This window comes from Rhipicephalus microplus, chromosome 7 (genome assembly GCF_043290135.1).
Source record: "Rhipicephalus microplus isolate Deutch F79 chromosome 7, USDA_Rmic, whole genome shotgun sequence".
Lineage (NCBI taxonomy): Eukaryota > Metazoa > Arthropoda > Arachnida > Ixodida > Ixodidae > Rhipicephalus > Rhipicephalus microplus.
This window is the reverse complement of record NC_134706.1, coordinates 29,722,891-29,748,710: the sequence shown is the minus strand read 5'-3', so window position 1 is coordinate 29,748,710 and position 25,820 is coordinate 29,722,891. Positions and strand designations below refer to the sequence as shown.

At 47.6% G+C, this 25,820-nt stretch overlaps 1 protein-coding gene across 2 annotated transcripts in view; it reads left to right on the top strand.

The window, feature by feature from the left end:
* The window catches only part of LOC119179809 (protein rhomboid), a 211,315-nt gene that overhangs the window by 104,131 nt on the left and 81,364 nt on the right, over positions 1-25,820 (top strand). The window contains exon 1 of one of the 2 annotated variants that reach the window (XM_037430926.2): positions 20,408-20,816. The exons of the other annotated variant lie outside the window; for it this stretch is intronic. The gene's annotated coding sequence lies outside the window, so the exon portion shown is untranslated. Of the gene's footprint in view, positions 1-20,407; positions 20,817-25,820 lie in introns of those variants that run through there. 2 annotated transcript variants of the gene reach the window in all.

Here is a 25,820-nt window from a genome sequence, read left to right as displayed (position 1 = left end):
TTGCCTGAATGGTGACCCAGCAATGATATATCGACAAAAACAAAATTTTTTTTCCAGCCTGCAGTAAGTCGCGCAAGACGGGCATGCAGCATAGCTAGTGGGCACCTATAGCTGTGGCGCCGGCTTGGCTAGGCTTTTGCTCTCTCCCTTATTTTTCCTACCCCTTGCTACGCCATACACTATATTATATTTTATTATACTATACTATATTATACTCTACTTGCTCTCTCTTATAGCTAGTATGTGCCACAGGATTTGATCAAAAGCCTTTGCTCGCCACACTGGTCAGCTAAAAATTAACAAGAGAACACACGGGCTGCAAACCCTCATTAGGAGCCTCTCGTGTCGACCGTCTGTACCGAATGCTCGGGATGTGAATGATCTCATACTTGTTCATGACGATGATAATTTTCTATCTAAAACATGCGGCAAACTTTGCCCCTAACAGCCCTGCTGCAAAATAAGACGAATTTTGCCTTCTATTTGTCTTAGGCGAATGCATAAGAGACCCTGTATATTTTGTCTAAAGCATTGGTATCCGCTGCAGCAGAACAGAAACATTAAATCATTATGGAAACGTTAAAAAGCTGAAATTCGGTCACATGTGCTTCAGTCCATGTCCTCTCAAAAATACATAGCGTAGGGAATTCGCGTTGGATTCCACTTCAGTGTAGGGTGCCTATACTTTTTCCTTGAAGTGTGCAACCTTATTGCAGTGAAGTAGCACGCCATATAATCCTCCACCTTTCACAGGCCGCAACTTTTCCCACAGATCTGAATCGTAGCTAGATTTCGGTTTTTCTCCAACGTGGCCATGACGAACCCGGATTCGGAGAAAACAAAACTTTCTGCTCCAATGTGGAGCGCGCGCTGGTGTGCCGTGTTATCAAAACGTTATTTCGCGAAGAAGCAGTGCTTTTTTTTTTCAGGTCAGTGCCTCTCTTGACTGCAGTGCCGACTCTTATACAGCAGCGCTTACTTGAAACCGTTCGCTTCAACCTTAAAAATGACTCGTGGTCATCCACCCGTATAGAGAGATGAGTGGTTCGCATATCCCATTATACTGGGAGAAGGCGAAGGTACCCGGGGTCTACACTACTTTCGAATTTCCTGGCAAGGCTGTGGCTTTGTCTGGCAAGAAAGAATAGCCGAGCTAAACCGCACAGAATGCACGTCTGTTTCTTACGCGGCCACTGAATCACGGAGTTTGCATTGCCCCGTTTTAATGAACTTGTTTGCGTTTGTATGCTCGCTTGCTTGTGTGTTTCTTCGTACGTTTGTTCTTTAATAAAGTGCTTGAGTGCCTTATACCTGCTTCCGCTGTACGCCCAGATATGTCCACCCAACTACAGATCGCAGCGCGTTTCAGCTTTGCCACTTCAAAAGCATGCAGTGTTATGGAATACGCTTGATAAATCTCGCGTACTATTTCTATAGACTTGAAGGATGAATGCAGCAAATATGCATACAGTATTTAGTTTTACATTGCGTATGGTAACACGTCTGCTGCAGTGTCGTCTGCAGCTCTCACCGTGGTATAACCATCTAAGTCGAGTGCCATAAAACACCCTTGGTTCGTCATTCCTGTTGTCGACCAACCAGAGAGAGCGCATGCGCAGTTTATAGTGCAGAACGTTATCGTTGAGCGCCTGGTGTGTCGTGGCGTCTCAAGAAACCGCCTCGATGGAAGAAAAAAAAAAAGAAAACACGGAACATCCATGAAGTGAATGTCAGCGAGTTGGCGAAGGTCCGGGGTATCGTTAACCGTCGTACATTGCCCACTCGATCGGACTCGCTCGCTGGATTTCGTGTCGACCGGTTGTGCCCTCGCGATCTCCGACGACAGTGCAGCTCTGGCCGACTGGGTTGGTCCTGTATACGCCATCTCCTGTCACCGACAAGAGCTCTCGCCAGTGGTGCCTCGTCCTCGGACTCCTGCAACCGTGTCCATCTTTCCTGTCTTCTCCTTACTTCCGTCGTTCGCTGTCCCTGCGCCTCGCTCTCTCCTTCCTCTCTCTCTATCTCTTTACCTTGTAATCCTATCCTTTAAATTCCTCCTTTACCCCCATCTCTCGTGAGTTACTGTTGAGGTGTCCTCCCCCTGAGAGACAGTTACGGGGCTCACTTTTCTCTTCTTTTCATTTAGCCCCACCGCGGTGGTCGAGTGGCTAAGGCACTCGGCTGCCGACCCACAGGTCGCGGAATCGAATCCCGGCTGCGGTGGCTGCATTTCAGCTGGAGGCGGAAATGTTGTAGACCCGTGTGCTCAGAATTGGGTTACACGTTAAAGAACCCCATGTGGTCGAAATTTCCGGACACCTCCGCTACGGCGTCTCTCATAATCATATGCTGGTTTTTGGGACGTTAAACCCCACATGTCATCAGCCCGCACGTCTGGATCCGCTTGTCTGCGCTGCCGCGTAGCCGTGGTGTCTTCATTCATAACGAAGTGCATTCCATGACCATGAGAGCAAGAGAGCCGGGGAGGAGCGCATTTTATAGCTCTTGGGGCACCGCAGCGAAAGAAACGGCGTGCCACAAGTTTTGCTTTGTTTGCTTGTCTAGATACATGGCACGTACCCACTTTGGGGGGATTGTCTGTCTGTCTGTCTGTCTGTCTGTCTGTATGTCTGTCTGTCTGTCTGTCCGCCCATTTGTCTGTCTGTCCGCCCATTTGTCTGTCTGTCTGTCTGTCTGTCTGTCTGTCTGTCTGTCTGTCTGTCTGTCTGTCTGTCTGTCTGTCTGTCCGTCCGTCCGTCCGCCCGCCCATCTGTCTGTCTGTCTGTCTGTCTGTCTGTCTGTCTGTCTGTCTGTCTGTCTGTCTGTCTGTCTGTCTGTCTGTGTCTGTCCGTCCGCCCGCCCATCTGTCTGTCTGTATGTCTGTCTGTCCGTCCGCCCGCCCATCTGTCTGTCTGTCTGTCTGTCTGTCTGTCTGTCTGTCTGTCTGTCTGTCTGTCTGTCTGTCTGTGTCTGTCCGTCCGCCCGCCCATCTGTCTGTCTGTATGTCTGTCTGTCCGTCCGCCCGCCCATCTGTGTGTCTATCTGTCTGTCTGTCCGTCTGTCCGTTTGTCTGTCTGTTCGTCTATCTGTCTGTCCGTCTGTCCGTCCGTCTGTCTGTCCGTCCGTCCGTCCTTCTGTCCATCCGTCCGACCGTCCGTCAATCTAGTGAACACTCCAAGTACTGCCATCTCGCATCTTTTCATCATATATTCATCATACGCAAGTACCACCATCCAGCGGACATTTTAAGGACGATACAAGAGGTGGCTACCTACTACTACTAAATACATCGAGGACTCAATAACCCACGGCGTAAGGAGCTTTGCCCCTGAAACGACTGCTCACGCTGCACAACCGTCCACTGGCCACCGCGTATATGTGGGCACTGGATCACGCGTTGGGAATTCAGTCTGGCTTGCACTTAAGGTTAAAGGGAACGCTTCTCGTTCGTTCAATAAATAAGAATAATAAAGCCTAAATAACCACTAAGCATCTCGAAATCATACCCAATGACGCAACAATCACTCGATACCCCCACCACTCTGTGACGCATTTACTCGAGTTCCGCCCGTGGGAAGATTCGGGTGGAATTTTTTTTCTTCTACAATACCCCCACGTAGGTGCTCGACCGGAACTGCTCGCCAAATGACAAGGGTGTCACTTATTGGATTGGATTGGATAAACTTTTATTTGGTCCTCCAAAACACAGATCACTGTGCTGCGGGCAGCTCCCACGTGGGGACTGAGATGCCAAGCTCCTCAGCCGCCTCGCGGGCTTGGTGGACAGCTTATGCCACTGAAAAATTGCGGCGGACATAGTCCCTTCACAATCCCCAAGGGAGCCTTCACGTATGTGGCATTTCGCTTTAAGCTTAAGCCTTCTAGTTCTGGTAATATAAACATTTGGCTTAGTCTGCAATAAAGGTTCATAGTTTTCTGCAAAATGCCTTGCTTTATGCTGAAAATTGATGCAGGTTTGTGCTTTTAAGAGAGGCCAGGATTGTCGAAATACTAACTTTGAACCAGTGACACAACGATGAATCAGTGCGATGTCGTGAGCTCTATTTCTGCAGTTATGCGTCTTCTTTAACAGTATATATACTACGTGAGAAGCTACGCAGGGACAGTGTACATCACTGCGTACACAAATATGCTATTTCCGCTGTATATTACAGCTTGCACTGTACATACGCATGGTCATCATTGTCCATCTTTCTGTGTGCACATAAGCTATGTAAGACATATCTGGAAATAATATTCTCTTAAACCAGGGACGGCACACAGCTCTCCCATTGTAGAGCACCTAGTGCTCTAAATCGTTAACTACTTTTTTCTAAACACGCGTAGATTGTTTGAGGCCTACGGGATGGCTTTCTGCTCTCCCATTGTAGAGTACCTAAGTAATCTAAATCGTTAACTACTTTTTTAGATGCGGAGCATCTAATACTCGAGGCTTGTAGTGCGGCGCCGTCCGCAAGCTTCCTCCTCCTTCTTCGACCATCTGTGCATCCCTTCCTCCTCTACACACCGCGCGCGCTTCACTCCTCCACCATCTGTGCACCCTTCCTCCTCTACACACCGCGTGCGCTTCTCCTCTTCACGAACATTCGCTAGCTGTATAATGTAGCGCGCATGCGCCGTCACGCTTCGAGAACATCGGCAGCTGACGCGTGCGCATGCGCCGTCGCGCTTCGAGAACATCGGCAGCTGACGCGTGCGCATGCGCCGTTGCGCTTCTCCCCCTTCTCGAACATTCGACAGCTGACAGTGCATGCGCCGTCGCGCTGTATATATACTCAAGGTCGGCGCTCGCTCGCTCAGTTGCCGCTCGTCGGTTGGTTTGTACGGCGCGTCGACGTCCAAGGTCGCGGTGAAATGAATTCCAACGAATCCACAAACACAATGATCGACGTCCCTTCGACCAGCGCCGCCCTTTCGCATACGTGTGTACGTGTTCACTCATTTAACACCCCCTCCTACAACCACGTTAACCAATTTAGCCATCGACCCAAGTAAGTCGCAATTTAACACCCCATTTCACAACCACGTTAACCAATTTAGCCATCGACCCAAGTAAGTCGCACTTTAACACCCCGTTAACCAATTATATGCTCCGCATCCTCCTCAGTGTTCCCCCGAGGGAAGCTGCGGGCAATTTTTTTTCTAAACTCACTATGTCAGGCGCTTACTGTGGGGGGGGGGGGGGAATCAGCCTAGTGCTCTCCCATAGTAGACAATCAGGTACTTACTGAATCGTTCACCATGTTCTACAACGAAAGCTGTTATGAGATCACTTTTCGTGTCACGCGCAGTTGCGTGTTGTCCACCGCCGCCGCCGGTTTCCGTAACAACATCGTGCGAAATTCGAAAAAAAAAAAACATCCTTGCACAAATAACACAGTGGGGCTTGAACCCCTAGGTGCCAGCTTGATATTGTATACACTGAGTTAAGCTAGTGCTTGTAACTTTTTGATAAACTTGCTTTGCAGGCACGACCTAGCACCAATGACACAGTGGGGCTCGAACCCGGGTCCGCTGGGTGCCAGCCCAGTATTCTACCACTGAGCTACACAAGTTTTTTTCCCTTCTTTATTGCCTGTGTACATACAACATTCGCAAACATATATACGTCAAACAAAGTAGAAACATGAAAGTAGAAACACCGGCTCTTTTTTCTTTAATGCATTAAATCGTCATGAGTGAACTACACACAGCATACTCCATCAGAAGTCGGGCAAACACACACAAGCGTCAAGAACGGGAAGCCACTCCGGAACAGGATCAAGAGTCTCGACAACACTGCGCACTTGAGCAGCTGTTTCTCGTGCTTGTGACTTGTTGTCCAACTTGCCTTATAGGCAAGCTTTATGCCGGGCAAGCAATCGTGGTAATACGACTTATAAAGCGTTTTAAAACAGTGAAAGAACAACCTGCAGTCGTCGCACAATGCGAATAGCGTAACGAGTGGGCCGTCCGATGCTCCAAACCATCACAAAAGCTTGTTCTTGTTCCCCTGCTAACTATGGCGCGTACCCACTTCAGCCATAATTCCTCATCGTCGTCAGCCACTGCATGGACAATTGGTACAAAGTACCTTGCAAGTGTTTAGAGGATACCACGCTTCTCATTCTCTCTGCGATGCCTGTCATTGCGAAGAGACGCTACACCACATCCTGTGTGACTGTCCGTTGTATGAAATCCAGAGACAGTCACTGGCGTCCGCTTTTGCGCGCATCGACAGCAGCCAAATGACTGTGGACACTATTCTGTCAAGTGCCCGAGAGAAGACATTGCAACACAAGGCGACGAAAGCTCTGTTGAAATTCCTACGCGACACCGACTTGAACAAGCGGCTGTAACAGCAACGTCACACACCGCGAAAGACAAGACTGGACTATGACTGAGTGTGCGCGCGTGTGCTGCCGAATGTGCTGTTTCTATCTTCCCTCTCCGCTCTCTTTCATCTCCCCCATCCCTCTCCCATGCGCAGGGTAGCAAACCGGCTGCCTATAGGCTGGTTAACCTCCTTGCCTTTCTTTTCCCTCTATTTCCCTTCCTTCCTTCCACGCTTCTCATAAGAATGACGAAAAATAGCATTGCGAATGCCGGCCTACTACCCGAAAGTTTATTGATGCACGAGTGGGTACCAAGCAAGTGTGCTTGCAGTAGTTGCCCAATGAGTGTTTTGAAAAGGCTCTGAAAGGCCGCTCTTTTATCTTTCGCTGTAACTGTGCTGTGCCTGCATGCCGCGCAGGCCTGGTGTTTTATTATAAACACCTGCTTTGCCCGCGAAACGGCTTTATATGCTCTCCCATAGTCTAGTACCAAGTACTCTAAATCGTAAACAGCTTTTTCTAAACACATGTACACCATGCGCCAAGTTTTTGTCGACGCGACCTCATCCAGTGTGAGGCCCACGGGACGGTTTAATGCTGTCCCACGGTACCAAGTACTTGAAATCGTTGATCTTTATCTAAACACAACGTACATATGTACAGAAATATTCTTGTCTTGTTGCATTTTTGTGTGTCTGTGTGAGGTCTGTTCTGTTGGAATGTACTCTATATAAAAAAAAATTGATGTACACTGTCTGGAAATACGTTTTTCTAAAGACCGCTTATAGAAGATAGCTCTCCCACCTAATTAATGGTGTCATTGTGTAGGGACAGTTGCTTACAGCTCTCCCATGGTGCTGTGAATCTATTTATTCTAAACACGCTGATGGATCGATTGATTGATTGCTTGATTGATTGATATGTGGGGTTTAACGTCCCAAAACCACCATATGATTATGAGAGGCGCCGTAGTGGAGGGTTCCGGAAATTTGGACTAACTGGGCTTCTTTTCCACATGGGCCTACAACATTTCCGCCTCCATCGGAAATGCAGCCGCCGCAGCCGGGATTTGATCCCGCGACCTGCGGGTCAGAAACCACCGCAGCGGGGTCATATATATATATATATATATATATATATATATATATATATATATATATATATATATATATATATATATATATATATATATATATATATATATATATATATATAGCATGCGCGCTTCCCTATATATTCACCCCTATTTGCCCCCTTTTGTCAAGGATCTTGGCATTTTCGCAGTCCATTTTAAACACGGTGCTTTGATTGCTGCACCCCTCGAAGCTGTCGCAACAGCGCACGGATTTCGGGCCATGCATTCACAATTCATACGAACCCACCAACTTTCAAGCGTCGGCCTCAAATATTTGCGCAACTTGCTCCCGTATAAATCCGACAGGGTATATACACAACATCTGGGTTGCTCTCGCGTGCATTGTTCGCAGTCATACACACACGCTGCCGCATGTGCACAAGAGGGCTGCATACACCACCGCACGCTCCAGTTTCTCAACTAACGAGCATCTCTGCCGCGTATACACTGCCGGCTTCTTCCGAGACTCGCCGCTACCTCGAAGGCGTCTTTATCGTTTGTTACTTTTTACCCGCCATTTTTCCGCTATTTCCCGGCGTACTCCGCGCGGCTCGCATCTTTGTTCCGCACCCCGGCCCTCTTCCTTTATTTGCGCGCTTTTTCGTGTGCAGTTCGTCGTCTGCTTTGTTCTCTCAAGTCTGCCGCTTGATTTTTCCCGTCGTCTGCTTTTTTCGTCAGTATTTTTTCGGCTGCTGTTTAACGTCTGCTTTCATACCGAATTACCAGCAGTGCTGGCAGGTGTACGACGGCACTCGAGTGATATGCGTGCTGTATATACACGAGCGCAGTCTTGCGAAACGTGTATTGCACTTAAACACCCTGGCTGCTCGCATTTTGACGAAAACAGTACAGCCGCGTGGCGGTAGCTGCGAGGCTTCCGTCAGTGTCGTCCGCTTCGCCCAGGCAGAGCAGATGACTTGGCCTCAGGTTTTATGAGGTGCATGTAAAGTTTTATTCTTGTTCTTGTGGAGACTGACAAAGTAACAGAAGGCTCCGTCACATTACGCTCCATTTGTTATGGAATATATATTCAGCTATAAACGATATATAGCGATGTCTTCTTTGTCGTTGTCAGAGAGCAGACGGCATTTACTGCTTTTACATTCAAATGCACGTGTTGCATCGTCTGCTTTTGGAACAAGCAGTTTAAATAACGGCTGGACGGATGGATGGATGCGTGGATATGGCTGTACCCTTTAGATCGGGCGGTGGCTAGCGCCACCAAGCCAGGCTCATAAAGAAGCGCCATCTATAGGAAACTCTGACAGCCAAGCCTCGGTTTGGTGATCGCGACTAAACATCAGCACGTAATATGCCACTTTCACGCAGACATTTGAAAAGCGATTGACAGAGTGTTTGTTGTCCATCGACCATGTAAGGAAGCAAAAAAAGGAGGAGAAGGCAGAAAGGTTAACCAGAGAGACACCCGGTTGGCTACTATACACTGGGGGTTTAGGGAAGGGGAAAAGATCATCCTTAACATTCATATATAGCTCAACCATTTGACACGCTCAAGTTTCAATGGTTTCAGCTATTGTGTATACAAGTTTTTCCTCTTTTCTTCAACCAGGAGTTAAAAAAGTGCAACTCCTATCGAACATCGCATAACTTGACCCTCCTTCATGGTAAATTGGTCTTCATTTAACTGCACTGTGCTATGTACTGTGCATATGATCTTTTTGCTAAAGGCAGTGCCATGTTCCACGAGTCGTTCGGCGTGCCGCTTACTGCGAGCCATGGCGAAAAGGATAATCTCTATTTGCTCAAGTTGGACCTAACCAAAAGGGAATTTTCTGTACATTTCTATCCTGAGATATTGTTCTCCTTATGCCGAAACAGATCGTCAATGACCTCAGGATTAATAGATAATTACTACTTAATTAGGTAAGTTACTATAACCCTACTGAAACGTTCCGTATGCGAGTCCAATAATTTCATATGTTTCCATAAAGAATACATATGTTTCCTATATATTTTCCATATATTTCCGTAAGATTCTTACGGAAACATACGGAATTATTGGAACGGAACGCTTCAGTAGAGAACACATGCAAATTACCAAAATATGATATTCATTTTCAGCAAAACATTGAGTGCCTTTAAGTAATGTTGTATAAATTGGGCGCTATTGCGGACAGTTGTTCATAGGTGGCGTTCTGTACATTATTTCGTATTTTCATGAGCTATGCGGTTACGGCCCATGGCCTACGTCATCACCATCATTATTCCGGTCCACCTTGAGCAACAGTGTTGCTCAAGTTTCGGTTGAAGCTTTCTTTCGCCCTTAATCATTCAGTTGCTGAAAACGAAAACTGGCGATATGTACGCGAAGTCTGACAAAGGCATGTGAGACAAAGGACAGCGCTAGCTTCTCTCGTTTTTTTTTTTTCTTGGGCGAGTCGAGAGCTCAAGTTGTCGAGGTTCGTTTGGGCCCGCTTGTATTTGCGCGGCTACGTTGTCAGTGGGCACGCTGATCAAGTGGCCGCCTTTTTATTTACTTTTTTTTTCGTGTGCCCCGCAACCACTCATTGCACACGCGCGCAGAGCAAAATGCGTTCCTTTGTTTCTCTCTCTCAATTTTGAGCTTTCCTCCTTTCTCTCTTGAATTTATATCTTTGTTTCTTCTAGCATTCGTGGAGAACTGCGTGTTCAATTGTTAATCCCGCCGTGAAAAGAGAAAAGTTTTTTTTTTCTTTTTTTTTGCGCTACCGTTAGCATTGTGAATCCGACAAACAAGTGTTGATTGCCGTGGGCTACGCGAAGCTGGTTTGCCCTTGCTCTATTGCAGTAGGTAGGACTTCGCCTGTGTACGCGTTTGCAGACAGACACACAGACGGACGAATGGACGGACGGACGCTATTGGTCGTCTTCTATCACACCCAAGGAGGATTTAAATGTACTTTTGGGCTGCTAATGATGATATGTTGGGTTTAACGTCCTAAAGCCACCATACTGACTTGTATCATCATGACTTGTATCAATATGATTATGAGAGACGCCGTAGTGGAGGGCTCCGGGAAATCTCGACCACCTGGGGTTCTTTAAAATGCACCTAAACAAGGCCTACAACATTTTCGCCTCTATCGAAAATGCAGCCGGGATTTGATCCCGCGACCTGCGGGTCAGCAGTTGAGTACCTTAGCCACTATAGGCCACCACGGCGGGGCCCTTCTGGTTGCTAATCTACTTGCTATGCATGCTATGAATTAAAAGTTTCACGTCCCACACCTAAAATTTTGAATTCGGCTGAGCAGTAGTGTCAGTATTTCTGCTAAAGTCAGGCAGGACGATCAAGTTCGCGCGGGAAAACCGGATACCTTTAACACGCGTCTGCATGTTCAAATTCCCTTCCAGATATATGCGCAAGGTGAGTGTTTGGAAGTCATTTAATGGAACAGATGTGGCCGGCGAGCTCACATAGAGTTGATTTCTGCACGGCTTGGTGTTGTGTTCTCTAAATAGTTCAACACGTCTTTCTTAACGCAGGGCACTCAAATTCTCTCCGGGTTGGACAGAGAAGGCTGTCGGCGGGGCTTGCATTTAGTCCTATAGGTTGTGTCCGACTATTGGTAGCCTGCAAGTGAAGTCGTGGATGCGAAACATGACGGCTTACATGACGTGAAGGCAGTATGATCACGTGTCGATTAGCCTGCATCAAAGTGACAATATGGCGTTGCTAGAACGTTATTGGGTTTCAGTGTACGAATGAAGAAGGAACCGTGGTATGTCTTATGTACTGATAACACAAGCGTGGCGTCATGAAGTTCGCGCCCCACTATGTCGCTGCTCCAACGGGGCGATTTCAATGATGTCACTGCAAGCACTTTGTAGTCAATGCAGAACGCACTTAGATATAGTCAATTTTCCGAAAGGCATCTGGCCTCCGCCGTTTTGGGCTGTTAAGCCGATGTTTTCTTGCTTCTGTGCATCTAGGCGTGGAATAACAGGACCATGAAACATCGCATGCACCGACCCAACCGTTTTCCTGCGTTTGTGTCTACCGTAAAACTGTTTGTTTCGTTGTGAAAGGTGCAAAGCATCCTATTGATTGACTGATATGCAGGGTTTAACGTCCCAAAACCACTATATGATTATGAGAGACGCCGTAGTGGAGGGCTCCGGAAATTTAGACCACCTCGGGTTCTTTAACGTGCACCCAAATCTGAGCACACGGGCCTACAACATTTTCGCCTCCATTGGAAGCCAGCAGCCTGCGGGTCAGCAGCCGAGTGCCTTAGCCACTAGACCACCGCGGCGGGGCCAAAGCATCCAAATAAAGTAACAATTTAACAGCCAAATATGGCTACATTGAAAACCATCCGTAAAATAGTCTGTACGCCTTATTTGGCTGGTTACACACGCATGCAGTAATTACTGTTCCTCTCCTATTCATTCTACCTTGCTTTTATTTATTATTTTTTTATGTCTTTTGTACATGTACGGTGTTGTAACCAACCTCCTAGGTTGTATAACAAGCGTTGTGCGACGTTGTGCGAGATTGGCGTTGCGTATGGAGTTCTCGATGTTTTTCAACAACACACTCGAACACTTTCGAAACTCTTGCCTTTGTGCGCGTGTGCGACGCCCGTGCGCTATGCATGTTGACCCCCTTTTTTTCTCTATTGTTGTCGAGAGACTACGTATACACTTGTTGTTGTGAGGCCCTGCTCGTTCTTCTTATGCGGCACCGTCGTAGACATACCATATATGTGCGCGGCGCGCGTTCTACACACATACTGGATAACGAAAATCTCGGCCGGCCCGTCATTGTATACGTATGGGCCACCTGTATCCTTTTATTTTTGTCTTTCTTTTTTTGAAAGCCCGTACAATCGCCCCTTTTATCTCACGTTGCCGCTACTGTTGGTACGTACAGCAGCTACTGACCGGCGGAGCAGCGGCGTATACAGAAGCGGCGTAGTGTTTCGGTTCCTTTCTTTCTGGTTTGTTATGACTTTTTGTCTCTCTTTTTTTTTCGCCGCTTTTCAAGCTAAGAGGTTCCTCAAGCCGCCGCTTGCGCCGCTTCGTGCGGAACAAAAAAGGGCCGCGGCCCTACGCAGGCATTTCGTAAAAAATGCTGGGAAGAGACGCGCGTGCATGGTTTGAGTTGTGAGAGAGAAAGAGGTGGTAGCGGACACTGGGTTAAACTCGTGCCTTTCGGTCTGACCGGGCTTTTGTCTTTGCACGAAACTTGCGCTACGAAACACGGCTTCGTTTGCCGCTTCGTTTGCTTAATATATAATTAATTGAATAAGTAATTAATTAGATTTACTGCAACACTGCACGATGTTGTAAAAGTGTAGGCTCGGCGTACGGCCTGTCAGTCTAAATTAAGTCACGTCCAAAGCAAGTACCCAGTCTGGACACCGTACAGTGTCCACACCGAGAGTCAAGTGCCCAGATCAAGGGCGTAAAAGCTGTCTACAGGCTGGCAAGTGATCTCTGGAGCTCACTGCATACTGACTCGAGAAATATATTTCGCGCTTATAAGCTCACTTGGGACCGGACCCACCACACATTTTCACCAACCGGACTCGCTCAGGCTCGCTGCTCGATCTTAGCTCGAGTGATTCACGTCGTGAATTCGTCATTCTTAATGGACCGGTGGGGAGTAGTGCTGTTCGCCGAACCGTTGTCGCACAACGTGTTTGTGTTTGTGTGTGTGTGTGTGTGTGTGTGTGTGTGTGTGTGTGTGTGTGTGTGTGTGTGTGTGTGTGTGTTATGGACTGCGGCTTTACATGACACACCCTGACGACACTATAGGACGTCGTCATGTTCAGACTCCATATTTGGGGTGCTTCGCCCCTAATAAGTAAGATAGCGAGTATTGCGATTCATCATTTTCACTGGTATAGCGCACCACGACAAGGACGCACACAAAGGAGAGATGCACACACACACAGCGCTAACTTGCAACTAATGCTTTATTTGCGATCACACACGCTGTTTATACAGCAGTAGACCGATAAAACCTGGATAATGTCACGTTAAGAATACAGCACAGCCCACTGTGACGTTAAGAATAAAGCACAGCCCACTGGCTGTGCTGTATTCTTAACTTGACATTATCCAGGTTTTATCGGTCTACTGTTGTATAAACAGCGTGTGTGATCGTAAATAAAGCATTAGTTGCAAGTTAGCGCTGTGTGTGTGTGCATCTCTCCTTTGTGTGCGTCCTTGTCGTGGTGCGCTAAACCAGTGAAAATGATGAATCTCAATCAACTAGCCCGGCAACGTGCTTTAGCAGAGTATTGCGAGTCGTAAGAACAGTTCGTAAATCTTCCCGGTTAATCCCCGTTAGACGTGCTTAGCGAACGGTGTAGGAAAATCCAACGCGTGCGTTCGCTGATGCTATCCGCGTGCAGAGATATACCCTTTCTTCACGGAATTACAAGTCGCGTGGATTTCAAGGGTGGCGCCGAGTCGCCGCTGGACTTCCCTGCCGCGTATGCGAGTTTGCACAGTCGGCTCAACGAAGGCCGGCCTGTCTGTGGTCAGGTACGCGAGAAACACGGCAAGTATACGCGTACTGCCCAGACTCGTTGTACGCAGCCCTCGTCAAAAGTTTACGGTCCGCTTGGCGTTTGAGCCCAAGTATTAGACAGGTCACTTAACGTTGGAGCCCGAATATTACTGCAGCTCCCCGGTCATCGCAGAGTCTGTGCAGAGGAGGTGCTGGCCTGTGTTGTTCTTTGTCATCTGCCCTCGTTTCACTTGAGCGTAGCAAGCACGTATGTGCGCCTCCCCCCCCCCCCACCCCCCGCTTATCGAGTTCGAAAGCGAACGATTCTTTATCGAATGTAAAAAGGGTTCTCCAAAAGCAACATTGCGTCTTCGGCCACCACTGTAGTAGAAAAATTAACGAAGCTCCAGGGGTGCCGAACCTCCAGCAATTGCTGGAACCTCCAGCAGCTGCTGACCAAGCTTTTTTGTCTCTTCGCTTATCTTTTTCTTTGCTCCTATCTTAGTTTCTTTATCCTTCCATTCTCCCGTTATTTTCTGTCTTCCTCCTCTGTAGGTTTATTTATGTCTTCCTCTCTCTGCATCTATTTCTTTGTTTCTTGCTGTTTATGCCATTTATATTTTTTCTGCCAAATTACATTCTTTTTTTCTCTCTTTCTATTCCGCACTTGCGTTTATTTCAATTTTTATACGTGGTATCGCTCGCGTTACGCCAAGCGCACTAGTTTTCCTGTCTTTATTGATGGTAGTTTTCCTGTCTTTATTGATGGAGATAACCGATCGTCATCATAAAGGCTCCCGAAGCACAAGTGAAAGAAGACTTCAGGTTGGCGCAAGCGAGTGCTCAATATGCTACTCATGGAACGTTACGTCAAGCGATGGCAACAGGATACTACAGCCATAGGCAAAAATTTTTTTTCGCCGTAAAGGTGGGGCGCTACACTTTCATTTGAAGTGGAGGCATGGCAGACAGATGTGGTCGAGTGTCATTTTACGATCTGTATGGTACCGCACAAAAAAAAATATATTGAGGGTGGCAGGGGCGTAGCCAGGAGTTACCACAGTGGGCCCGTGCACCCCCTTCCCCGAATTAAATGCGAAGCAGCTTTTTGACTAGCCTGTGTAACGCTGTCCCTCCGTACAACGCGCCGCAGCTGTTGGAACGGTGCCAAGTGGGTCACACAGGTCACACCGCTGCTGCGCGTTGACGTCACTCTCTCTCTCGCCTGCCACGCGCTCGCTGTGGCACCCGCAGGTGTCGCCTCTTCCGTTAGCCAACACCTGCAGCGACCGCCGCTCGATACACCGCCGACTTGTCTGTTCACGTGCTATAAACCTGACGCGTGCCTAACGTACCCGTTGAACCATGTCTTTACGGGTCACCTACAAAACCTTCACCAGCCATCGCTTCGAACGAATCTTCCAGCGCTCATCGCATCATCCGCGTTTAGCGCTGTTCAACCCGTGACGTCATCCGTGTGCAACGCTGCTGCTTTACATCCGCGTCTCCGTCAGGGAGATGGTCCAAGTGGTTTTCCGCCATGGCATATAAAGACCAAAAATGACCATTTGAAGCGGGGTTGCCCCCCCGAAATCAAGAAGGGGCCCTCCCCGCCTCCCGATAAAACTTGTCTAAGCGCCTGGGCAGGGGAAGGGGGGATGGCACGGAACGAGTGTACCACTCCCTGGGTACGCCACCGACTACAGCATGAGACGGCCACCCGCACTTAAAACCTGGGTTACCGTAATCCAGCTCGTTAAGCAACGACGTGATTGGCCCGACCTTGTGTAGGTATTGCGCAGACTTAGCGCCGCCCCCTCTATATAAGGGTGTGTTCCAATACTCACCGTAGACGGCTAACTAGACGGCTACATGGACGGTGGCCATCTTAAGTAGCATTCCAGTTCTCACGTAGCCGGTAACATATAGACAGCTCCGAGAAGACCGCATCGTAGACAAATACGGTGCAGGCTACGTTGCTGTCTAAACAAGAATGGCGGCTCGGCGAATCGCTCAGATAGATTAAATCTCGCCGGAATGATCGTCTGCACACAAGCAGACGCTTTCCCAGATGCTCAATGTTGGTAACGTTCATTTGTTTTTTTTTTATTTCAACACGAAATAAGCCAGAAATTACAACTGTTACGTTTGTCTATTTTAGCTTTTTCTTCTCGACGCGAGGTGGCGCAATTGTCGCGTGAAAGCCGTCTAAATGTGTTTCCATTTCTCGGACAGCATGGGCTCGATGCTGTCTTCTAAGCAGTCTTCGTAGACTGTCTATACGTGCTGTCTAAAAATCGGAACACAGCCATAGTCGTATAAGCGCCTGTATAGAGACGTCGCCTACACGTCTCTATACATACACACGTTTACCATCTTGACGTTGGACCGCGTCTCGTTACGTGCGCCAAAAGGCGGTACACCCAGCTCGCCACGAGTCCAGCCGAGCGGAGACGCACGAAGAAGCCGCAAGCATGCATGCATGCGTACACGGCGTTGCAAAAGAGAACTGGGACGAGCGAGAGGCCAGCGACTGCCGCGGTAGCGGCACACGGTGACGCGTGCGCACTTGCATTCTCCACGCCTTGGGGAACGTTACGCATGCGTATAACTGTGTATGCGTATGTTGGCGGTGGAGCTTAGAAGGGGGGGGGGGCACGGTAACCCCCCCGCCACTGTGTGTCTTCTCGGAAGGAGAAGGCGGTCACTTGTTTCTCGGTTTCCCTCCCGTTGTCGGCACGTTGTTGACCTTTTTTCTTTTTACGAAACTGTCTTTGTTTATCCTTTATTGTCGTCGTCGGGTCGGGATAATAGTTAGCAGTAGTAGTAAAAGTAGTTGTAGTAGTAGTAGTAGTAGTAGTAGTAGTAGTAGTAGTAGTAGTAGTAGTAGTAGTAGTAGTATTCATAGGCTCTTGAGCACGTCCATAGTGGTGGTGGTATAGTGGTTAGAAGATGAGAAAAGGCACCTAATTTCTGCAACCCGGTCGGGAGCACGGCGCAGTGCCTGTAGGGAAGGGAAAAAGGAGAGAAGTGGAAAGACTGAACGTCACGCAGGTCACGTGTACAAAGGGGGGAGTGAACGAACATATAAAACAAAGTTATAATCACGACGCTCGCAATTAGGATGATGACTTTTTTTTCAAATAAATAAAGCTGTGATGACGATAACTTCCGGCGTGATATATCGGGAAAGTGATTCGCACTTTCGTTTTATTAGATGTGTACTTAAATTTAGGTGCACGTTAAAGAACCCCGGGGAGTCGAGATTCCCTGAGTCCTCCGTTACGGCATCTCTCGTGATCATATCTTGGTTCCGGGTCGCTCCCGGCAGTTATTACTATTGGTAGTCAGTCTTCCAGTAATTGTAATAAACTGGGACAAAGCATGTGGGTGCCTAAGGGTATCGGATTGATCTCTAGCGGCGATGACGAGGACACTCCCAGGAATTCCGGCTGCGGTGGTAGCAAAACCACAAAACGCGAAGCGTTCGCTGAAACGCCGTGCATTTTCGCTTAGCCGGCAGATCAAGTGATCGGTGGAACCGTCTGATCTTTTAAAGACAATCATAGTCTTCTTTTGGGATGTTTGAACGTAAAAATTTCTGTCTGTCTGTCTGTCTGTTCGTCCGTTCGTCTGTCTGTCTGTCTGTCTGTCTGTCTGTCTGTCTGTCTGTCTGTCTGTACATGCACCGGTTCGTCTGTCTGTCTGTCTGTCTGTCTGTCTGTCTTTTGCAGGATTTTAGATGTATGTCTTTTGGAGGACTTAAAGCACTTGCTGAACGCCCAGCCATCTTGAACTGGTGGCTGGGTTCACACTTGTGAACATTGTATAGATCAAAAAGTTAATGTTACTGATATCTGAGGAGCAATATCAATATGTAAGTATTGATATATTTGCCTTTATTTGTCCCGTACAAAATGAGGAAGGGACCCCGGACCAAGAGCTACAAGTAGCTTGAGTGCGCCTGAGGCCCAACAGAAATATTAGATGGTATGTTCCTTCACTGGAAAAAATACATAGACACGTAATTCTAGAGATCCTAGTGTTTCTTACGCCGCGTTCAAAAAGCGACTTATGCACGGAAAAAAGCCCTCAGCCGACGATATGGTCCTGCCACTTGACAGGACGGAAGTGGTATCAGAACATCATCATGGGTGGCCGCAGATAAGACCAGGACTCATGTAGTACGGTCGGCAGATCGTCTTTAGACGACATTTGCAGCGAAGAGCGCAGATACGCGTCCTTCTTCATTATTTTTTTGACAGATCGTTTGCTTATATACGCGGACGTGACTTGCCCATACGACAACCTAATCTCCGTTTGATACAACTTCTCACAAAATTTACGAAGGGGGATCTTCGTGTAGGTTTTCACAATTACAAAAAGCGTACGGATTTTTTTTTGTTACTTTATAAGCAATCCAAAGCACTCGATGGTCGATTTCGTTCACAACGCAATCGGTAGGAAACGTAAATATGACACTGCTAACGTGCCTTCTTACTTCGATCAAGATTGCGGTGTTTCGATTCGTTTCGTCTGCTACATTTACGTATACTACTTTTCGTCTGCTTCCTTTCTCGTGTGACGCTTATTCACCCGCTACATTTCGTCCGGTACGCAACAGAAAAAAAAAAAACGAAGAAAAGGAAATGACTCCCACGCACGTGCGCCACCTATGCCACGCATCATCGACGAGGATGCCAACGGCCGATAAAAGAGAGAAAGGTGCCCGCACCCGGCTGCAAATGCGGCGTGATTCCGCTGCTCCACTAACTTCCCGAGCTACTCATCGACCACCGTGCAAGGAGGAGGATGTACGAATATAAACGAGTTTGGGAGGGCGGCAGCACCAACCACTACACACACTTATCTATAAGCTACGTACGACGCAACCGGTACGCCCACACCCGTTTCCCACAGCGACGTCTGACTCTCTGAGGCCGTGTTTGATCTGGTAGTCGGGGCTCTAATGCGATTTGTTTCGTCTGCTACTTTGACCTCGCTTGCCTTGTCTCTCTCGCTCTGGACGAAACGTCGTCTGCTTCTCTCTCTCTTTCTCTCTCCCACACACGTACTGATTCAACCGCAATCTCGTTTCACTTTTGCGCGTGTGTTTTATCCGCTATACCCTCTCACCCATCTTGCATTTCCGTGCCATTCTCCTCCGCCGGGCGTCACCTGTTTCATCTTAAGCCTGTAATGATCGTCTGCTACACTTGATGTTAATGTATCAGTATACAAAACGAGGAGGCTGCCGCACGGCCAATTGACTTCTATCTATCTATCTATCTATCTATCTATCTATCTATCTATCTATCTATCTATCTATCTATCTATCTATCTATCTATCTATCTATCTGTCTGTCTGTCTGTCTGTCTGTCTGTCTGTCTGTCTGTCTGTCTCGCGTATTCTGCTTTTGCATGCAACCTTTAGTGACGACAATCTCTTTCTCTACGCCGCTCTTTTCGTTATTGCTCCACATGCTTTCTCGTAGACGGAAGCGGAGGAGAGGAGGAAAGTGATGGATATTGTATATATCTAATATACAAATATGGCGTAGCGGAACAACCCCCTTAGTCGTTCGTCGCTTTCAGGGGCTCCCCGGTCCGAAAGGTGTGGTGCCCGGTTTCCCCCCACCGCGCTCTTTGACGTATTTATGTACATGGGTACTTTCGTTTCCCCGTCCAGTGCGTGGAGGGAGGGGCAGTGCTTTCTTTCTTAAAGACTGCGCAAAAGGTGGCGCAGGGAGGTGAGTGTAGAGAGGAGGAGGAAATGCGTTTCCTTCTTGTAAACCGATGGAGGTGTATGTGAGCGCAAAACGGATAGAGAGGAACAAGGTAGAGAGAACGAATCGGTGAGGGCGTCTGTCTTTCTCTTGCCCCTCTCTTACTGCATCCTCCTCCTTCGCTCCGCAACCTAGTTTGGCGATAAAAAAGCGCGCCGGCCGAAGCTAGCGAGAAAGAAAGAAACAATACAACAGGTACAAAAACAAGATGAAAGCGGCCGCCGCGCGCCGTACTGCTTTCGCATTTCAGTCGACGGCGGGCCGTCGGCTGTCGTGGTCGTCTGCTGCTGCCGTTCTCGTCTAGCGAGCCCACGGGGTACTTTACTCGGCTCGGTTCGGCTTCACCGCAAGACAAAAAACAGCGCGTGTGCTTCACCCTGGCGGCCGGTTTCTGGATCAGGCTCATCGCGTCGTCTGCTTCTGGGAGTGTGTTGTGCGTCGTCTGCTCGGCTCCGCGCGCCTCTCACGAGTAGGGGACCCCGTCCGACCCACACGGAGGGTTGGAGAAAAGTAAAACAAAACAAAAGAAATTGTTCATGTCTCGGCGTGCTTACGAAGCGCAATGTACTCGCCGTCGGCTTGGAGAAGAAGGCCGGTTGACGTAGTACTAATCGTCGACGTGACGTGCCAAGAAAGTTGTCGGCGTCCCGGAGTACCCCGGCCGGTGCGCTGTTGTACCCGACCCCTGCGCGATCGGCGCGGTTGATCTGATCGCCGCTTCCAATCTTCGAAAGACGTCAAGGCAAACCGACACAACCTTTGCGTGAGGTCGTGCGATCGGTCTAGAGGACGCTTGTCCTCCGGACTACAGCACTACTGAGACGACGACGACGACTTGGTGTAGTTTCTTTTTGGCTTGTGCCAGTGCTTCGATGACCTTCGACAAGGCCTTTCCACTCCCAGCTGTGCGGGGCTCGTTTTAATACCTAAAACTTGTCTCCGCGTGTTGTCGCTTCGCCAATTTCTGCTGCGTTTTTTTTTTTGTTCGTTCAACGCCGTCATGAAGATTCGGATTGCTACGGAGTGTTCGCTACCACCTTGTCTCGTGCGGAACATGTGCAGGATTGCTGCCGTCCGAAGCCGCTCAGAGATGTCAGGTGAGCAGTTGTGTACCTGTTTTTAGTTTATGCGGTTTAGCTGAGCTGTGAATTACTTGTATTTAATGCTTACTTGTTTAGGTGATAAGTAAAGCACGTGGACCGCATGTCTGCTTCGTTGGTTTTTGTCTGATAGGATTTTTTTTCTCTGTCGTCTGCTCTGAGCTAGCGATCCAGACGCTGCTGTACGTCCATTCATTTAATGAATGCAGGTCTATGCTTGCATTTGCTGTTTGGCTTATGCTTAAATTATGTAAGCGCATGTCGATCGTCTGCCTCGTCTGTGTGTTCTGATTGGTTTTCTTTCTTGTTTACTCAAACGATCCAGATGTTTATGCACGTCTGTTGGCTAATGAGCGCGCGTCTTGAGTAAGAAGGCGTCCAACGCCGTCTCATAGTGAATCGTGTAATGAACGGCTATGTTAGACATCGCATGTTTTTCGTTTTTCTTTTCCTAAGTTCATGAATCAATCGTTTCTGTACGCCTGCTCAGTGCATAGATGCATTTTTTATAAGTACGCTCCTAACTGACGCCGGTGGCTACTTCGTCCTGTAATGTGATCGTACATGCCGCCTGGCTCGCAATAAATTATGCACGCCTGTTTAGTTCAAGAAATCTGAAGTTAAAATTCTAATGCGTTTGCCGTCTTCTATACTTGCAGAAGAACGATTCACGGCAGAACGTTGGTTCGCAGACGTAGAGTAGCAGACGACTCTGTGTATGGGGTTTTACAATTAAAGCGTAAGTGAGGTCAGGTAACTGATGGAAGACATTAGCAGTGAAGATTTCTTATCGTCCAATTGCGTAGCCGGAAATAGCTTGGATGACGGGAAATGCGTCCCATTTCCTTTCGCATTTCCGTTCAGGTTTGCGCTTACGTTTAAAATATTGGGAAAAAAAATGATTGGCTGGCGGAAGGTCCGAATATTAAGCTGGATTTCCTTAATGGAATGCACCTGTCGCATTCAATATCTTCTTCCCTTGATATTACAATGCGTGATAGCGTCATCACAAATTGTTATACCATTTTTTACGGGCATCTTTTGTTGATAGGGATGATTATGATGAAATATTTTTTGGAAATGGAAAAGGTGCATTGGACGAAATGATACCGAACGATACCCTTTCTTCTTTCTATTTGAATACGCCTGCTCTGTGTGTTTGCGCTTAAAATGTTTCGTCGTGCAAAACACTTCGTTCAGGACTTCAGCTGTTTGCCAGGAGCCTATCGCGTGAAATTAGCGTTTTCTAGGCTACTGCCGCTTCGATTTAGGGTTTGAGAGTTTGCGCTTCCTATATTTTGCGAATTCGTGTTTTTCTTTTTTTACCACAGTTTTACTAAAGTTATTTTGTTCACTCAACCTCCGTACACTATTCAAGGCATAGGTTTTCTAAAGAGATGACTTAAATACCATCTGTGGCTTCGAATGTTAGTATATCATCATAGCAGCGTGTGTTGGACTTATCCAATGTTCGTGCTCATTGATTGTCTGCTCATTCGGCGTTATCGATTACTCTTTATGCTTCCGTATCCTCAAACCAATCTGGCTTCTTTTTTTCTCTCTTCTAAACGACCTCAGGGAGTAAGTGGTCACGACACTGTAGAATCGTTGCTTTTGTGATCGCCAGTTCAGTGGAATAATAATAATAATAATAATAATAATAATAATAATAATAATAATAATAATAATGTCCCTGGTGTGTTGCCGCGGCAGTAATCGAACCCACGACCTTGGGATCACCAGCCGAGCACCTCAGCCACTGATCCACCGTGGTTTTTTCGGAACGGGCGGTATTTCAGACTGAACACTGTTAATTAGCGAAGTCTATATGAGTCGCGCTGTGTCCATGTGCGATTTATTCGAGTCAAGTCCGGGCAGCAATCAAATTAAACACGGCACTCATAGCCGTTTCTCTAACGCTCCACTGAATCGCTGAACAACTTAAAGGTTTCTTTTTTCTTCTTTGCCTTCTTTTTCCTTTCTTTTGCGTTATTTTTTTTGTTGGTAAGCAATAGTGCAGTTACCGTACGTAGGGTACTATATGTTTTCTTGGCGAATCCCCACAGAGTGGGTATGTGCCGTGGTGTCCAGGCTACAAACAAACAAACAAACAAACAAAGGCTGCCCACCTCCGGGCTTCCTCCAGCTTCGGCACAATTAGTGGGAAGCCGCCATCATTTCTTGTTAATTCTCCACGTTTCCTCCACAGGCAACGCATGCAAGAACCACCCTCAAAGGCTACATTCTCAATCAATGCCTGTTCCGCGAGCCTCTACCCTTATTGCTCAAGAGCCTGCGGAGATGCGGCTTGCGTTGGCTTATATGCGATTTAAAAATAAAAAAGTAAAAAGCTGAGACGGAACGCCTAGTTCGTTCTACTCAACCTTGTCGCAGCATCGCGCTGCGGCAATGAGGGGTTCAAGGTTGACCTGTTTTCTTCTCTCTATGGTTCACCTTTTTTTTTCCCCTTCTGTTGTTCGCGGCCACCCTTTCGTACGTGTAAACGCGAGTTGCGTCACCCCGTCACGACTGCCGTACGGCAAAACCGCCCGCTGCGAAAAAAAAAAAAAGTCTAAGGTAGCGAGCGGTATACGTCCAGCTAAAACTATCTCCGCGTCGCCTGGGAAAAAAAAAAAAGGAGAATAGTTGTTCGCTATGTTTATTTACCGCCTCATACGGCATGCGCGCGCACTTTAAATGTAAATGCGGGGTTTTACGCGCGCGACTGTGTGCATAAGTGCGGACGCTCGGAAACAAGTGGCGAAGCTGTTTCGTTTTCCTCTCCTTGTTCCTTCCCGCCGCGGTGGTCTGTGCGGGTCGATTGCTGAACCGAAGGTTGCCGGAGCGAATCCTGGTGGCGGCGGCCGAATTTTCGGATAGAGGCGAGAACGCTTGGAGTCCAAGTATACTTAGGTTCAGGTACACATAAAAAAAGAACACACAAGATGGTCGAAACTCCCGGAGCCTTCCACTATGGCGTCTCTTGTAATGCTATCGGGGTTTTGAGACGCAAAACCCGAACAGTAATTAGTATTGTTGTTGCCCTTGTTCATAAGAGCAGACGGCTGTTAGTTCTGCATATCCCGCCGTAGGGACTCTATGGATATGGTAGTAGCCGTGACACTTATAATGTTCGAGGACTCGGGCTCGACTCTTAGGGGGCGGAAGTGGCCTCATTTTTTTTTTTTTCAACTGTTAGTTTCGGTTTCCGCCGTGCCATGAAGTCACGGCACGTCAGCTTTTCTTCACGTGATCAGCAAGTTATCGTGACGTTTGCACGGCTGCTACGCTCATAGTTTCCGTTGCTGACGCACATCCAGCCGCTTTGCGTGTTCTGGTTCCCGACCTCACCACAATTGGTCGTCATGGTGCGTCAAGTCACCAAGTTTAATAGTTTTGCCTGACGCCACGCCATGTGCCTAAGTCAGTAGATGTGCAATGTGAAAACTGACTTTGATGTCAAAAGTATATTCCCAGAATTTACTGAGCTTTCGCGCTTCCTCAGAGACATCTCTGTATAGATATTTCTATGAAAGAGCAAACTCAGCTTTGCAAAAGGCGTCAGTACCCTTTTAAGAAATCTTGGTGATAAAAATCAGTCTGCAGTACCCCACTGTACGGAGTGCCTCGTGGTGTTCACGTGCTTTTGGTCCATGTGAAAATCCTGAAATTGTATTAATTTTTCTATGCCAGCAATGAAGTCTTAATCGCGCACTGGGTAGACTTCGGCTTCGTGCCTTCATTTCGTCTGCACTTCTGCAACGTTGTAGTCTGCAGTGTGCGACCAGACGATCTCTTTTGTCGCCAGCCAGACGATCGCTTTGGGATTGTACAGATGCAGACTATTTGTTAATGCGATATTGATTGTAGGACTATCAAATTTGTGATGGTTTTCAAGCATCGCAGATGCACGCGCAATTATGGCATTGCGGACGTTTCGCTAAAGACCGTGTAAAAGGATAACTTAGGATTTGTCCTTCGGCGGTTAATGCGCACTCTTCTAGGAAGACGGTCACGGATGTACCGATTTCTAAGTGGTTAATAGAACACATTTATTGATTGCGGCAAGCCTGCGTCTTTCCCTGTGCCGCAGACGTTGTTGTCTTCGAGTCGATCGTCGTCGTGGAATCATAAACGACTCGTGAAGGCTATGTATCGACTTCTGTTCCTTCTATGGTTGGTGAGCAGACGATTTCCCGGCAGACGATCACGGAAGTCGGTTTCCAAGAACAACATATTGATTGCGCTGCTTGTTAAGACTAGCAGTGCCGTACACTCTGAAGTACTTCTGTTGGTGGATGCTAGAACTCATTGCAGCATATCCTTCGATCATAACATTAACCGTAAGAGGCTTATGTGAGCTCACTTGACATGTATGAGCTTTATAGTACAACTGAATGAAAGAAGCGTAAATTTAAGGGCTGGTTTTCTTTGTTAGATACAATAATAATGAGAACTAACAGACAAGTATGTTTATAAAGTATAGTATAGTGCGGGAAGTTATAATATGGTACTGTACTTCTTCCTTCCTCCTCAGGTGGTGTAGGGAAGCTAACCGTGGGCAACGTACTTAACCTCCCTGCGTTTACTGTGAACTTATCTCTCCCTCTCTGGTTTTATGTCAGCTGTGCTGCGTTGTCCGTCGGGTATATATATTGCCTCCCTCTTGGTCTGCATTGGAGGCAAATTTGTCTCAGCTAACTGTCGTCTGCTACACCTACCATGCGTATCTAGCAGACCACTTTCTGTTCGCGCTTCTATATTCGTGAACCTTAGGGAGGCCAACTTACCTGCAGTAAATGGTGCTTAGTTTTACGATAAACGATTGAATGTAGTATCAGAACGCACACCCTCGCGTTACGTCACTCTAATGCACGTGTCCTAATAGCTAGCCGAAAATTTGGCTCGTAGATCGTTAGCTGTCGCCTGCTATTTGCCAGGAAAAAATTGATGATGTCAACTGAAGCAAGAGGCCTCAAGCAGATGATTCTGCTTTCGTGG